The 17,322-nt window shown below is 30.5% G+C and overlaps 1 pseudogene; it reads left to right on the top strand.

Annotated features, from left to right (window-relative positions):
• The first annotated feature begins 12,403 nt into the window (after positions 1–12,403).
• On the top strand, positions 12,404–17,322 carry LOC142626061 (cyclic nucleotide-gated ion channel 1-like; annotated as a pseudogene).

The raw sequence follows: 17,322 nt of genomic DNA, 5'->3' as shown, positions 1-17,322 counted from the left end.
AAAAAGACCTTCAATAGGCAGATACTATGAAGTCGTTACAAAAATACTGCCATTCCCGAAGAAGAAAGTAGTTAAAGATAAAGAAATTTGAATTTAAACAAGTCAAGAACATTTCCTAAGCCTGATCAGCATAATACAAAATCAAACTTGGGAATGGGGGGCAACTGATGAGCCCATAAAAACTATTAAGGTCGTCCATCTTAATGGACGATTATTGCATCATTAGTAGACTATCAAAAATAGACGAGTAACTGTCCAACACATTCAATAACGACCATCAAAGGTCTTAAACTCTCTCATCAAGACAAAGAACGTTACAATTAGGGTAATAATCACCCTCATTTATGTCCAATAGCTACCTAAGTCACCTATAAAAGGGACAATTTGTCCATTTGCTAAGGTATGTGAAAAATACTACTAAAACACTATCTGTATAGGAAATACGTGGATTGATACTAATTTAAGCATTGGAGGCTCCTCCACCGGGCACAACCCGGTGGTCTCTTCGATCTATCTCTCCTTTATCTTGCAGGCCCTATAAGATCGTCTAGTGCTCTGGATTGAGCTAGTGGCCAAACTGACGATTTTTGCATTATCAGGTAGATTTCTTGGATTTAAATTCAACTAGTTACAATGAGGGAGCCTTGCTTATTTATAGATACATAGGCAAGCTGCTAATTGGCTAGAAAGTTAGTTTCAAGAACCTACTATGTGGCTGCCATGTGATTGGTCAAATCCTAACAAACATCTCTAACTAACTATTAGGCTATTGCACTTATCACTAACAATCTATCAACTAACTAACTTTCCGTTATAAGTGAAAGGATCTACTTATCATACAACATAAGCACTAGTAAACAACTAGCTTTAAAAATGAAGTGCATTAGGTTCACAATCCAAGTGATGAATTCTTGAGGTTTGATAATGGATTTGTGTGCCAAATGATCCAAATTTTAAAAGAGTGACTTTAAGGCTTTGTTTGGGTAGCAGAATGGAAAAGTTGAGGGATATAATAGATTTTAATTTTTACTCGTATTGTTTGGTTGAGATAATGAAAAAGTAAATGGATAAAAAACTTATTTATTTGATTAGAAAAAAAAAATTGTATAAATTTAGTCTTTTACTCTGTTACATAAAACATTATAAATTTTTTTTAAAGATAACAAATATATATATAGATGAGTTCAAGTTACATCTAGTGTAACTCTAAAGTTACTCTTTAGAGTTACACATTTTTTAAACTGTTAGATCTAAGTAGATCCTATGGTTAAAAAAAGACCTTCTTTAATTCTAATATCCTTAATAGTATCTTATTAAATATCCCCTTATTTATTGTATCTCTAAATCCAAAAAAAAAAAAAAAAAAATACACGTCTAACTCACTCTCTCTCTCTCTCTCTCTCTCTCTCTCTCTCTCTCTCTCTCTCTCTCTCTCTCTCTCTTTGTGCGTTTGGTCTCACGTTTGTCTCTTTGTTAGTTTCTCTCTATTTTCTAAACTTGCATTTCTCTCTCTCTCTATCTCCTCCTCCATTGCTCCTCCACTTCCACCTCTATATGTTGCCGACAGAAAAAAAAAAAAACCAAGCTGAACTGTTTCTATTTGTGAGTACCCTGTTTCTATTTTTCATTTCTTTTCAGTTGTGAGTGCTCTGTTTTTTTTTTTCTTTCTTTTTTGGTCTGACTCTATGTGCTCCATGTGAATGCGTTTAGAAGTTCTAACTCTATGTGTTCTATGTGAAGTTAAGCTGAATGGTCTTAAATGCGTTCTATATGATGCCAAACTGTTGTGAGTGCTCTGTTTTTTTTTTTTTCCTTTCTTTTCTGTTGTGAGTGCTCTGTTTCTGTTTCTTTTCTAGTTTGTGAGTGCTCTGTTTCATTTGCAGGTAACCTTTTGTCGATGCTGTTGTAACCAAGTGCAAGCACTATTTCTGTGAGCATTGCGCATTAAAGGTATTCCTTTTATTTCTGTGAGCAAGTACTACTAAAAGGAAGGGGTGATCCTCTTCCTTAATCTTAGTCTCCATGATCGATAATTAAGTAATCGATTTATTAAAAACATTCATATGATCTCTAATGCCAGTAGCCTCCTCCATGCATAACTAATACAACTATTTATTCAAGCACAATCAATTTGTCAATTTCTTTGACATATAAACTTCTCTAACTATTTCCATAGTTCTTGGGGGAAGTCTCATTCAACATATTATACTTTATCTTAGGGTAAGATTTAAACAAATAGTACGTATTCACTACTTTCATCTCAAGCCCCTTTCAATTCCATTCATTATTAGACATAGTGTTAGGATTCTTTAACTTTTCAACAACACCTTAATCAATTCTTGCATTACTAAGATGACTTTAATAGCGTTTTGCCAAATGATAAAACTATTTTTGTCATCAAAGAGTTTCACCTCAACCTTTATGTTTTTTTATTTCCTAAGCTCGAATCAACAATTTGTATGCCAGTTGTTGTAAAATACATGAAAAACACTAAAATAGCAAGCAACACAACATACAAAATTTAACTTGGTTTGACTAACTCAAAGCCTACATTCACAAGCAATACTGACCAAAATTTACAATTAATGAAATATATTACAACCACCTACAAAATAACAAAAAACTCTCATGTATAAACAAACCCAGAATCACAATACATCGAAAGGTGCCTTCACACCAACTCATTAGACAAAACTTAGTCTATAAGAGCATTAATAAAAGACGTTATGAAAAAAGAAGAAGAAGTTATTTTGATACATCAAAAAATTACTTTATATATTTTAACACACCTTATATTACCCATTCTATACTTTTACTACTTTATTTAAATATTTTTTCTTCATTTATTCTTTTTGTTGTTCCCAACGTCACTGAAGAGGTATAAGAGAGAGAAAGTTTGATAAATTATTAATTAATTCCAACCAATCATTTGAGAGAAAGTTTGAATAAAAAAATAACCAAATATTTATACCACATCTCCCGGTATACTGCTATTATTAGAATTGTATTGTAGCAAATTCCAAAACATATCTCAAGAAAGTGATTTTTTGTGTTTGGATTGACACACTGTAGGTGTCTTTTTGTGAGGAAATAAAAAGGTAAAAGTGGGGGAAATGTTGGAGAAAAAGTAACTGTTTGGTGATAAATTAATAGGGAGAAAAACAATTAAAAATGTGAGAGAAAATTTTGGAAATAAGTGGATGATATGGCCGCTGATGTGGCTTAACAAAAGCGTATGTTTCAGCTTTGACCAAGGACGGACCCAGTAGGGGGTCCATGCCCCCTTGGCCCAAAACATAATAAAAAAATATAGTTATATATAATACTTTAAGCCCAGCCCAACCCTGACTGGCCCCCCCCAGCTCAACCCATTTTTTTTTTTTAAACCCATTAACACTTTTAACCCTAGACTAGTTAGGGCAGCACATGCAAGGCACGTGCTTGCCGTGGAAAAAGAGTAGTGATTAAAGTTTAGATTTTATTTATATCACAAAAGAAAGATATAAATCATTTTATTTTTAAAGTACATATAGATTTACTTTAATCATAAGAGACATTAATTTTAAGAATTTTAATAGTTATATCATAAAAATATTAAACTCATTCGTATAATTTTGATTAGCTACAAAGTTAGGGTAGCTATTTAACATATAAATATCTATTTTATTATAATAGTTTTTTAGTACATATTTGCTAAAGACAATATATTCACTCACTAAAAACTTCTAAGAATGATAATGAATATCATCATCTTCCAACAATAAACAACTAAGTTTTGTTAAGAAAATTAATAAATAAATAAATAAAGATAACAAAAGGTACGTGTCATCAAATTTTCCATTAAATAAATTATAATTTTCAAAAATTTAAACTTAGAAAATCAATGTTCTTTAAATAACAAATAAAAAACCTTATATCATTATTCCAACTTTCCAATATATATAATCATCTAAAACTCAAAATACATGAAGAAAATTTTCGGGATGTTAAAATTTCGTGGAAGTATTTTAGACATTACACAATAAAATATTTTAAGAATCATAAGTTTTTATTAGGGCTTAACTAAGAGAATAACAATATGACATATTTGCTCTTTTCCAAAATAGTAGAGGAAAAATTACTTGATTTTAAAGTTTAAGGAGGAATTGTAAACTAACCCAAACATAAAGGATGAAAAGTGTTTTTATCCTAATTTTTTCTTTTTGTTTTTGTGTGTAAAACTTTGTGTTTTTACCTAAAATGGTGCGTAAAGAAAAAAAAATACAAAAAGTCTACCCAAGAAAATTGTATGTGAAACAGTAAATTTTGGCTAAAAAAAGCTAACTATACCAACAAAAAATTTCTAAAAACACAACATAATGGCACAACATCTTTGTAATACCTTTACAATTTTATTATATTTTATTTTGCCTTATAAAGAATTGATAGTTTAGTAATTTTGAAAATATTGTGACGATAACAAAATGTCTTAACATTTTCACAAAAAAAATGTTATTTCCATGACATTTTCACAAAAAATCATAAGTAGTAGATTATTACAGGTTGTTATTGGTGGGTAAACAAGTAGTTTTATTGGTAACTTTAGATTAGAACTAATAACAATTTGCCACCTATGATTTGTTATGAAAGTGTTGTGAAAATATTGTAAGTGTAGCACTTCTTTTTTTATAATACTTTTATTTTTAGTTCTACTTGGTTCCAGTATAATATTTTATTATTTTGTTTTCTCCTATTAGGAATTAACATGGTACCTCAACAATTGTAAAAATATTGTACTGGTTTGTTGTGTTAATATTTTATTATAATGTGAAACAATGCGAATTGGACAAACAAAAAATAATGTAGCAAATTAATTGCAGATTACACATCCCCACAAAAAAAAAAAAAAAAAAGCAGCCAATGAAATAGTAAAAATTAGCTCTTCCCATTCGCTCTTTTTATATATAGATTTTGACCCATGGAGAATTGACACATGCGTCACAACATTTTTACAGTATCTCTATGTATTAAGTGTACTTACAATGTAAATTTATATTATAGACACATAAAATTGGCAAATTTTGTACACATTTGCAAAATTTGTATAATATTTACCTTTTTATTTTGCAAATGTGTCTAATATTTGATACTTTTTGTATGTCTACAATAAAAGCTTACAAAGTAAACATATAAAGATCCTTTAAAAAAAAGAAAACAAAAAACAAAAACAAAGCTCAAACTAAACTGGGGTACTTGAAGGGGGAAAAAAAAGGCTAGCTCAGCGATTGAATAAACCAAAGGCGCTATTCATGAGCCTATTGCCTCTTATTATAAAGTAAAATAGTGCAAATTAGACAAACAAAAAATAATGTAGTAAATCTACTGCAGCTTTATGCATTCACAACAAACAAAAAAAAAAAAGAAAAAAAAAAAGTGGCCAGTGAAGCAGTGTTAAAATTGAACAAAGCAAAACTACTATAGCGAAACTACTGTAACTTTTCTCATTCACTCTTTTTATATATAGATTTTAACCTATAAAGAATTGACACATGCATCACAATATTTTCACAATATCTCTATGTATATATTGTACTTACAATGTAAATTTATATTGTAGTCACATAAAATTGGCAAATTGTGTACATGTTTGCAAAATTTGTATAATATTTACCTTTTTTTTTTGCAAATGTGTATATTATTTGCCACTTTTTGTATGTTTACATCATAAGCTTACAAAGTAAATATATAAAGATCCTAAAAAAAAAAAATACTAAAATGATAATAAATAAAACAACTCAAACTAAACTGGGTTGCTTGAAAAAAAAAAAAAAAAGGACAGCTCACGATTGAATAAACCAAATACTGTTCATTGCCCATTGACGCTTTTTATATATACTAGTGTGGGTTGCACGTGCAAGGCATGTGCTGGCCCTTTAGTGAGAAAATTAATATATATTTTTTTTGTTGAAGAAGTATGAAGTCATGTACTTAAATTTAAAATAGTTATTTGAATATCTACGTACTATAACAATTTCTTAAAACTTATTTACTAAATGTAATATCTACTCACCAAAAAATGCTACAAATAATGATAATGAATGTCATCATATTTCTACAATATTTAAATTTTTGCAATGAAAATTTAATGAATACCCTTTTAAGCAGGAAAGTAAATTGAAAAAAGAACGAATAACAAAAGACATATGTCATCAAAGTTTCTATTAGATAAAATTATAAGTGTAGAAGATTTAAACCTAATAAATTAGTGTTATCTAAGTAACAAATAGAACATCATATATCATCATTCTAACTTTAGGTAACAAATAGAACACCATACATCATCATTCTAAATTTCCAAGATGACTACCAATCTACCACATAAAATTCAAAATACACAGAAATTTTTTGGGACATTAAAATTTAGTAGGAGTATATTAGACATTGCACAATGGAATATTTTAGGAATTATAAGATTTTGTTAGGGTTTAACTAAGAGAGAAACAATAGGGGTATATGCTCATCTACAAAATATAAATGATGAAATTATTCAACTTTAGTTTAAGGGGGGGAATGCAACTACCCCGAACATAAAGGAGGAAAGTGTTATTTTGTCAATTTGTGTGTGTTATGTGTGTGTAAAACAATGTGTGTGTGTGTGTGTGTGTGTGTGTGTGTGTTTTTTTATTTTTATTTTTATTTTTAAAAAAAAACATGAAACAATGTGTAAAAAAAATCAACCTAAAAAAATTATGCATTAAAAAATGAATTTTAGTTCAACAAATTGAATAAACCAAAAAAGAAGTCTAGAAACACAACAAAAAGTCATGATATTTTTACAATACCTTTATTTTTAGCTATGGTGGGTCCTAGTCTAATATTTTATTATATTATTTTAGTGTAATGTTACGTCCACAATATTTTTATAATAAATTTTAGGTGGTAAATTGCTACTAGTTTTAAATTGGGCTAATCACTTTTAACCGTGCATTTAAAAATAAAATAAAAAGCCAACCGAAGAAAATTGTGCCTAGAACAATGAGTTTTGGCTTACTAAATTTGACTAAACAAAAAAAAGAAGTCTAGGAACACAACAAAATGTCACACAAAAAAGAAGTTTAGGAATATAACAAAATGTCACAACATTTTCGTTATATTTTTTATTTCCGGCTATGGTAGGTCCCAGTTTGATATTTTATTATATAAATTTTTACGTTCATACTATTTTCACAACAAATCTTAGGTAAAAAAATTATTACTGGTTTAAAAATTATGCATTTAAAAAAAACAAAAAGACAATACAAGAAAATAGTACGTAAAACGTATAATGAATTTTGGCTCACTCAATTTGACTATATATACTAAAAAAGAAGTCTAAGAATACCACAAAATACTAAAACATTTTCACAATACTTTTATTTTTAGGATCCGAATAGATATATTTATATTTTATTTGAGAGAAATGCTACATCCATAACAATTTTAGAACAAATTATAAATGACAGGTTGTTATTGGTTTTAAATTGAACCCACTACTAATATCAATTTTTTATCCTTCACAAATACCTTGCCACATAAAATTTGTTACAAAATTATTGTGAAAATGTTGTGGACTTAGCATTTCTTTTTATTTTATTTTATTTTGATCTATAAGGAACTGAGATCTCACGATTATGAAAATATTGTGACAAAAAGAAGATGTTATAACATTTTCATAATACATTTATTTTTATTTGTGATTGGTCTCAATCTCTTATTTTATTATTTTATTTTGACCTTTAAAAAATTGACACCTCAATAATGATGAAAATATTGTAAAAATTTGTTGCGTCAGTTTAATTGTGTATGCACATATAATAATTAAAAGCGCCAAGCAAAACAAGCATATTGTGAAAAAAAAAAAAAAAGAAGACCAATGAACAGTGCAAATCGTTAATAATTGTAAAAATATTATAAAAATTTGTTAAGTCGGTGTAACTGTACATACACATAAATATTTAAAAGAAAAGACAAAAACAGCACAACCAAAACTAGCGTACTGTGGTTTATGAGAAAAAAAAAAGCCTAATGAACAATGTTGTGAAAGTGTTGCAAAAAATGTTGTGGTTGTAGCACTTATTTTTTCATAATAACTTTAGTTTTAGTTGTGGATGATTCTGTATGATATTTTATTTTAACCTATAAGGAATTAACAAATCAACAATTGCAAAAATATTGTGACAATTTATTGTGTTTACTAATAGCTTTATATATATATATATATATATATAAAGAGTGGGCCAGACGATAATACGTCGAAAAAAAAAAGCAAAGAAAAAAAAAAGAAAAGAAAGTAGCAACAGTGCAGAGGTTGAAATCGAAGCACTGGAGCTACAGTGCCAATTGAACAAACCAAATTGGCACTGTAGCAATTGTTCAAAACTTGAAAATAAAAAAAAATAAAAAATAAACAGATAAAGGGACTCAATAAACCAAATGTTTACCGTAGGGGCATGGGTATTTTTATATAGCTAATAGACTAGTAAGGGTTGCACGTGCAGCCCCTTAAGATAGGATTGTTTTTTGAAGTAGTATCAAACCATGTATTTTAATTTAGAATAGTTATTTAATGTATGACTATCTACTTAATATGATAATTTATTAGGAGAATGAATTTGGTATCAAATGATACCATGTTAGCGGTATCAAAATCAAATAAGTGTGAGACATGTCAGTAAAAAATAACTAACCCACTAATAATTGAAAGATATGTGTTAGTAAGTAGTTATTTTTACACAGATGTCTCTCGTTTATTCGATTTTGACACGAATAACATTGTATCATTTGATACAAAATACTTTTTCATTTCTTAGAACCTATTTACTAAAGATAGTATCTACTCACAAAAAAATTCAATTAATTAAGAATGATAATAAATGTCGTCATTTTCCAACAATAAATAACTATGTTTTGATAAAACATTATCACAATATTTAAATTTTCGTAATAAATGATGACATATGCTACAATCGAAACTTTTTGTCAAATTAAATACCTACAATTATTTGTAATGAATATTTTGTTATTAGTTTCTCCAAAAAAAAAAATTTTATTTATACTTCATTCTTTATCATTTTATTTTATGAGCCTAACTACAATACTTAGATTACTTAATTTTTAATGAACACATTTAAAAAAAAGAAAAAAAAATAACAAAAGACATATGTCATTGAAGTTTCTATTAGATAAAATTATAAATCTGGAAGATTTAAACCACTAATTTATTAGTGTTCTCTAGGTAAGAAATAGAATACAATGCATCACTATTTTTACTTTTTAAGTATGGCTAACACATGAAACTCAAAATACACGAAGAAAAATTTTGGGACATTAAAATTTAGTGAGGCATTTTAAACATTACGCAATGAAATATTCTAAGAATCATAAGATTTTGTTAAGGTTTAACTGAGAGAGTAACAGCAGGAACTATATACTTGTCTATAAAATATAAATGTGGAAATTATTCAACTTTATTGTTGGAGGATAAAACTACCCCAAACATAAAGGAAAAAGGTACTTTTTTCCATAATTATTTTTTGTTGGTAAAACGGTGTGTTTTTTACTTTAAAAAAAAAAGTGTTAAAAAGAAAAAGTTAACTCAAGAAAATTGTATGTAAAACTATGAATTTTGACTCAATAAATTGGCTAAAAAAAAAGTCAGGAACATAATAAATGTCACAATATTTTATCAATACCTTTATTTTAGTTATTGTGGACCCTAGTATGATATTTTATAATTTTATTTTAAAGTAATACAACATCCACAGCATATTCACAACAAATCCTAAGTGGTAAATTTTCATTGGATTTTAATTGGGACAAGCACTTTAAACTATGCATTAAATAAAATAAAATAAAAACCTACAGGAGAAATTTGTGTGTGAAACAGTGAATTTATGCTCACCAAATTTGACTTAATAAAAAAAATAAGTTTAAGAAAATACTAAAATGTCACAATTGTAAGTGCACAATTGCACCTGGCCCCAAGAACAGTTACGGGCTCAGGCCCAACGAGCCTTAAACAATGTAATTTGTAGAGTGTGGGCTTGAAACCCAGGTTAGAAGTGTTTGAGGATTAAATAGCAAGCCAAAGATTATAAACACTTAAAAACAACAAAGAATGCTATAAGTCAATCTGCTCGGACGTAAGCCGAGAACTGTTCTTATATAATTTCTCTCTCTCTCTCTTTCTCTTTCCTTTAGGTTACAAAGAGGGAGAGCCCTTTTTCTATCTTAGATTGCTCTTTAAATACTACTCTTTTGAATACTTTGTACACGTGTTGCTTTACCTCCCCTTTAGCCTAGATATTTCTTTTCCCAGTGCCTTTGAATAGTAACCAGAAGTTTCTCTTCCACTGTTCAGGTGTCACTTCCCCATCAATGCGGCCAGGGTGGTAGGTGCAGGGTCTTTAATGTGGAGGTAGCAGCCTTTATCTTTGACATTTCTTCAACACCAGTGCTTCTGGGGCATTCTAGGGTTTACCCCTTTTAACCATTGGCCTTAACCGTGTCATCCCCTAATCTTTATTACGAAACCCCGAGTTCTTCGGTGTCCATCCGAGGGTAAGTTCACCCTCGGCTGGATCCTCGGACCCTCGGCTGGATCCTCGGACCCTCGGCGTATGGGCCGACCCATAGTACCAACAAATTCTGAACCTAGTAGCAGGTCGGCCTTCCCTAACACGGCCCAAAAGGCCCACATTCTCATCAGGATCTTTTTGCCCCCCACAACAATATTTTTACAATACCTTTATTTTCAGTTGTGGTAAGTTTCGATTTGATAAATTATTACTTATTTTATAGAAATGTTATCTCCATAATATTTTCATAACAAATTTTGAATGGTAAGTTGTTACTGATTTTAAAATGGACCCACAACTGCTATCATTTTTTTATCCATTAATAATAGCTTACCTATGATTTGTTGTGAAATTAATGTTAAAATGTTGTGGACTTAACATTTTTTTATTTGATATATAAGAAACTGAGATCTCAACAATTGTGAAAATATTTTGATAATAAAAAGTGTTGTAACATTTTCTCAAGACATTTATTTTTTATTGTGGTTGGTCACAGTCTCATATTTTATTATTTTATTTTGACTAGTAAGAAATTGACATCTCAATAATTATGAAAATATTGTGAAATTTGTTGTGTCATTATAACAATATATATGGCAGCTAATATAAATATTAAAAAAAAAAACTCAAATCGATTATTGGAAAAAAAAAAAAAAAAGCACTGTAGCTTCTACTGTGCCAGTTGAACATACCAAAAGGGCATTGTAACTACAATGCATTCAGACTGAAATTTGTTATAACAATATAGGGCAAATTACAATTTACCCACCCGTAGTTTGGTCAAAATTTAAGTTGCTTACCTGTGATTTGAAATTTGACACTTTACCCACTTGAGGTTAGCTCAATTAGATTTCCATAACCCAACTCAGTTAAAAACAAAGCTAAATATGTAATTTTGCTCCACTTTTATGTCCCTCTTTTCTAAAAACACAATAAACATATAAATACAAGATTAAATTAGATAAAAAACTATTCATCGGAACACTTTCATTATGGAATTTCAAACCACAGTCAGACAACTTAAATTTTGATCAAACCTCAAGTAGGTAAAGTGTCAAATTTCAAATCACAAGTATGCAACTTAAATTTTAACCAAACCACAAGTGAGTAAGTTATAATTTGCCCAACAATGTATATGTGGGCTAATATAACAGTTTAAAAGAATAAAAAAAAATGATTATCTAAAAAAAAAAAAAATTAAGATACTGTAGCTACAGTGCATCAGCGCATTCGCGATTTTTCTTTTTTTGATAGGAAACTTGAAACTTTATTCAAACAAAAAATTAAGAGAGCACGTCATGTGAAATAGCTTGCTGAGCAAGGATTTTCCATTGCGTGTGTTTGTTTATCAAAAAGAAAAAAAGAAAAAAGAAAAAAAGAAAGCAAGGATTATATAAGAAACCGATTTAGAAAAAAAGTGAGATAGACAGAGAGAGAAAGTGGAGAGATTGAGAGAGGCCTTGCACGACGTCGCTACAGAGGCCACCATCACGCTGCCTATACATTACCTGTTTGGTACACTACAACGCGTCTTTCTTTTCCTTCTTTTTTATTTGTTATTTTTTGTTAAATGTTAAGTTCTGCATGGTTGTTATCTTTTTTTTAATTCATCTATACATTTACTTGACTTATTTTTAAGTTAAATAAACTAATGAAACTAAGTTTATGTTAAACTAGCACTAGGTTTTGCTCAATAATTTATCTATGGTAGTCATAAAATTGCATACATGTTACTCTTAATTCTTAATTATCTCTTTGGCTTCTACTTTACCATGCACAACTCTGGGTTTTCATTGAACAGATTCTCAAATTTGAACTTGTACTTCTGCGCTGAAGAAAATGGATCGCAAGGAACTTAAATTTGTAAGGTTAGTTTGTTCAGGTCTGGATTCTTTTAAGCACACAATTTTATCAGAGTGTCTATGTTACTTCTATATGTCTATATGTGCTGATGGTATCATGGAATAAGAAAATTTTTGGGAGTAATTTCATGAAAAACCTCAGATCTTTAATTAAGTTATGAAATATCTATTGTTTTTTGCATCAATATCTATCATAATTACTCATAAAGTTTGAAAATGGTTATAATTTGGACTCTTATAAAATATACTAATTAAAAGTAACCAAAATCAGTAAGTTACATTTAAGACTAAATCTTACACTAAAAAGCCCCACAAATAAATGATAAATAGTATTCTAGTGCAAAAATTCAACTCAATAATGGTGTTTAAATTATATTGTATTTATTCTATTTTCCCTTTTACAAATGAATAATCTGTTTTGTGATATTCTTCAGTATAAAAAAAATACTATGATTCATATTGAATACCTGTAATGCCTAGACAGGTATCAAGAGCAGCTTATTTGGATTTCCTTCACTTTTATTTGTCACTCATTATAAGCCGTAAGGGTCTAATTTGTAATGATTTTAAAATTGTAGGTGACGTTGAATCATTGATACAATTGGAACTTAATCAGGGTTTTTAGATTCCGAAGTCAAATTGTATGTGCAATTGGTATATAATAAGAAGACAGCAAGTGAAACTATTCTAGAAAGTACTAAATGGAAAAATCTAAAAAATCATGTTGTTTAGGATCATTAAAAGACATTCTAGTTTAGGCTGTAAACATATAGAGAACTTAAATGACCTAATTTGGCGATTGGTAATGTTGCAAATGGGTGAATTACTGGGTTGTCACTTGTTCTTTCTTTATTCATTTTTAGTGCACCTTTTCGCGGTTAGGGACCACTCATATGTATCAGTTTATAAAGGATTCCAATAAGTTATTCATTCTGGTAGTATCCATTCAAATACTTAAATAGCTGCTGAAACTTTCTTTATGCATGCTACTTTATTATTATATTTATTTTTCATCCAGGTTTGAAGATTGGAGTTCTCAGAGATTTCTGGGTTCTGGGCAGAAATATTCTGGTGATGATGGACCACAACTGAGAAAACCAAGATCAACTCTTGGCAGTATTTTGAAGATTATTGGCATTCCTTCTAAAGAGTCAGGTCCTCATCCTAGGAAGATAATTCTTGATCCACAGGGTCAACTTCTTCAAACTTGGAATAAAATATTTGAGCTCTATTGTGTCATAGCTGTTGCCCTGGATCCTTTGTTCTTTTACATCCCAGTGATTGATGACAAGGATAAATGCCTTGATTCAGATGAAACTCTGACGATTATTGCTTGTGTTCTTCGTTCACTCTGTGATGTCTTTTATATACTTCATATAAACTTACAGTTTCGAACTGGGTTTATTGCTCCTTCTTCTCGAGTATTTGGAAGGGGTGTGCCAATAAATGATCCGGTGGCTATTGCAAAAAGATACTTATCCACCTATTTCTTGATTGACATTGTCAATTCTTCCATTGCCACAGGTATGCATGTGACAATTGATTGGTATGAAGTATCATTACTCTGGTTTATTACAAGAACTCTATGTTCTTTCTGCAATCATCACAACATTTAGTTCAGACCCCACTGTAGTAATAGGTTCGCACTTTCATTGGAAGAAACTTGCACCCCAACTTGTTACTTTGCCATCAGTGCAGGGAGTTATGTTTCATTCACTTTCATTTTTGCTGCTGTTACACCAACTTAAGGAAATGACCTTACGTAACAGATTAATGGATTGGTAATGAATTGGTTTGTTTTTGGTAGGATAATTTTATGAATAATTTATTTCCCTTTTTTTTTTTTTTTTTTTTTTTTTCTGTTTTGGTTAAAAGACATAGTAAGAGTTAGGCTTTCTTTGAGGGAAACATAGACTTCCAAATTAGACTAGTGAACAATTTAGAGTTTGGGAAATCATGAGTATCTTTATTCATTATCCACATCTGAATCTGACTTCCAATTAGATCAAGGTAAGCACCGTATTCCTATAATATTCTAGCAATAAAACTAATATTAATTCATCCTGATACAAACTTACATATATGAATCTATCATAACACGCTCCTAATTTTTCCTAACTTAGAAAAAAAAAAAAAAGTAAGACATGTAACAGAAAGTTTTCTGGAGGTTGAATAACTACATGATTTCTAAACTTATGCCCTGACAAAACATTTGGCTATTATCAATAGCAGAACTGATTTTATTATGCCAAAGTGATAATTTGAACACACATGGGTGCATAATGCATATAAAAACTTATATGTAGAATAATGAACCATGTCTTTAGTTGAAATTTTGTTAATTGCTTGATGTAAAAGAATTAAGCAGTTAAGGTAATGTCAGTTTTACAATTATGATGTCTTCTGCCTACATTGTTCAGGTGGTAAGTTTAGTCATCATTCCTTCAATGAAAACCGCTCCATTAGTCAAGAAGGAGATGTTGAAGTTAGTGATCTTCTTGCAATATGTGCCAAGACTTTACCGGATCTATCCACTATATAAAGAAGTAACAGAAACCTCAGGCATACTGACTCAGACAGCATGGGCTGGAGCTGCTTATAATCTTTCTCTATATATGCTTGCCAGTCATGTAAGTTGATTTGGTGGTTTTTGAATACTTAATTACACTACTTCTGAGATTTGCTTTTCTTTTTTTTAATGCAATACTTCCGAGATTTTCTGATCACAAATAAATATGACAAACCAGGTTGTAGGAGCTTTTTGGTACTTGTTTGCCATTGAACGAAAGGGTACATGCTGGCAAAATTACTGTGCCAACACTGCTGGTTGTGAAGATAAAGATTTTTACTGTGGAAAAAACCATAACAAAAATTTGCAGATCTATATCACAATTGCTCTTCTATTGATCCTGATGACATTGAAAATAAAATGTACTTCAACTTTGGAATATTTACTGATGCTCTTAAATCTGGAGTGGTGGAATCAAGAAATTTTCTAGAGAAATTCTTTTACTGCTTTTGGTGGGGTCTTTGTAATCTTAGGTTAGTAAATATATGATCCTCAAATTATATTCTTACTCAGTTGCCTTTCAGTCAAAACTGTATATGATCTCATTGTGAGTGAATACTTTACAGCTAGAGGCTTTTTTTAGCTTGTGCTTTCTATTTTATGTTTCATCAGTTCTCTTGGCAAAAACCTGAAAACAAGCACTTATGTTGGGGAGATAATCTTTGCTGTCTTCATATCAATCTCTGGGTTGGTATTATTCTCATTACTTGTTGGCCATATGCAGGTAAAACTTTGATCCTCATCAATACTGTTTGCAACTTAATCTTGTAAATTATAAAATGATTATGATTATACATTTGGGCTTTGTGCATAAGCATATTATCCAAACCTTCCAACTGATGTGATGGGCTTATGACATTTTGTTAATTTATCCATAAGAAACATGTATAGTTGTCGCATTTTTCTGCCATCTTCCGTTAATCTCTCTTTGTTGTATTTATTCTCAATGTTTCTGCTGTTCTTATTTAATCTGCCAAGTGCCAAGTGCCAAATCTTCTATAAAAAAATGATATCTTACAAAGTGTATCCACTATTAACTCCAACTTGAAACCTTTTGTTGGAATCCTCATAGTCCTTGATTTGATGAACCAAGGTGTTATATTATGTTTCTGTGCTGTTATAGAAATATCTGAAATCCACAACAGTGAGAGTGGAAGAGATGAGAGTGAAAAGGACTGATGTTGAACAGTGGATGTCCCACCATATGCTCCCTAAGATCTTAAGGGAGCGGATGAGACGATATGAACAGTATAAATGACAAGAAACCAGAGGTGTTGAGGAAGAGAATCTAATTCGTAACCTTCCTAAAGACCTAAGGAGGGACATAAAGCAACATCTTTGCTTAGATCTTCTCAAGAGAGTGAGTGTTTTTCTTTGATTTTTTTTTTCCCTTCATGTCCAACATCTAGCTCTTGCATTCATTCAGTCAATTTTATCTTTTTAGGTGCCAATGTTTGAAAACATGGATGTACAACTATTGGATGTGCTTTGTGATCATCTCAAGCCAGTACTATACACAGCAAAAAGCTGCATTGTCCGTGAGGGGGATCCAGTGGATGAGATGCTTTTTATCATGAGAGGAACCCTAGCCACTATGGCTATCAATGGTGGAAGGACTGATTTCTTTAACACTGCTCATCTCATGGCTGGTGACTTCTGTGGAGAAGAGCTTCTTACTTGGGCATTGGATCCTCACCCGTCTACAAATCTCCCCATCTCAACTAGAACAGTGGTAACTAAAACAGATGTTGAAGCCTTTGCTTTAATGGCTAATGACTTGAAGTTTGTGGCATCTCAGTTTCGGCGTTTTCATAGCAAGCAGCTCCAGCACACTTTCAGGCAAGGATTGAAGCCATGCTTATCAACTTTTTAGATAATTATCATCACGGCTGTCTAAAAAATGCATGTCTATAGAAACAAAAACTTCTACATAAATTGTAGTAAAGGATGGGCCATTAATTTTCCCTTCAATTTTAGAACAGTATAATCTAGTGCATTTTTGTGATGATGACTTCCAGGTACTATTCCATACAATGGAGGACGTGGGCAGCCCGTTTTATCCAATTAACTTGGCGCCGGTATTGTCAGAGAAAGATTGATGCTTTGGAAAATTTGAACAAGTCTTTTTGGTAGTGCCATCTTGACAAAGTTAGGGAGATTCAAACCATCTCTAAACATATTATTAGTGGGCCTCCTTCCAGGGAACATTTCATATACAAGGACTCCAAAGCTATATACACTGCCTTCAGCAATTCTCTATATATAGTGAAAATATGGATTGAAGGTCTACAAAATG

Source organism: Castanea sativa, chromosome 2, assembly GCF_040712315.1.
Source record: "Castanea sativa cultivar Marrone di Chiusa Pesio chromosome 2, ASM4071231v1".
Classification (NCBI taxonomy): domain Eukaryota; kingdom Viridiplantae; phylum Streptophyta; class Magnoliopsida; order Fagales; family Fagaceae; genus Castanea; species Castanea sativa.
Note: the sequence above shows the minus strand (reverse complement) of the source record. Positions and strands in the feature narration are given on the sequence as shown.